General features: G+C 40.2%; 1 protein-coding gene across 1 annotated transcript in view; it reads right to left on the reverse strand.

Moving 5' to 3' along the window:
• The window catches only part of nckap1l (NCK associated protein 1 like), a 27,861-nt gene that overhangs the window by 11,926 nt on the left and 15,144 nt on the right, over positions 1-791 (reverse strand). The gene's annotated exons all lie outside the window — the stretch shown is intronic.

A 791-nucleotide genomic window follows, 5' to 3' on the forward strand; every position in this document is an offset into this window, starting at 1 on the left:
AACAAAATGGAGGCAGATCTGAATGCCAGTTTGCAGTTAGTGGTGGGTGATTTCTCTCCACTGGATTCACAGCCGACACCCAAGCATGAATAAATGTTTTATTTATTAAGGATGACGATGACGATCAACAGCACAAATCATGCCTAACAGCGCATGCGCGTGCGCAAGAGAGAGAGAGAGAGAGAGAGACTGCCTGAATGTGCGCATCCTCCATCAGGTTAAGTCATATTCATGAAAAAAATTAGTTTGCGATGTCCTAAGCGTAATGTTGTCGTAATATCCTAATATCTTTTCAATGTTTAGGGGTAACGTACTCCCTCATGACTGGTGTCAGTGCTATAAAGTGAAGCATCAGCTTTAGCTTTTCCCCCTGTCGTTTATCCCAGCGTTTACCCCTCACGTCACTAGCTCCGCCCTTGCACCATAGCTCGTGACCTGAAGAGAAGATGAGTCGTTTTGAGGGGGAGGGGAGGTTAACGTTTCTGATTAATGATTATGAGGGCACATGAATTTAAAAAAAAAATAATGAAGAGCACGGATAAATTATTTATAATAAACACTACAGTATTCCATAAAAAAATAAGAATTTTCCATTTTGATTTCATGGTGACTTTAATGTGTGCATTATCAGTAAATCACACGCAGAATTTCCCCCTCCCATCTGAGCTTTTATGGAAATGAGCTCTAATGCTAATTTGCCCTGTTTAGTAAATCTGGCCCTTGAAATGTAGAGTGTGGGTCATATGGAAACTGTTATGATAATTAGATGTGCTTTTTGTAATTTTGGAGAC

This window comes from Sinocyclocheilus anshuiensis, unplaced genomic scaffold (genome assembly GCF_001515605.1).
Source record: "Sinocyclocheilus anshuiensis isolate Anshui unplaced genomic scaffold, SAMN03320099.WGS_v1.1 scaffold169, whole genome shotgun sequence".
Taxonomy (NCBI): domain Eukaryota; kingdom Metazoa; phylum Chordata; class Actinopteri; order Cypriniformes; family Cyprinidae; genus Sinocyclocheilus; species Sinocyclocheilus anshuiensis.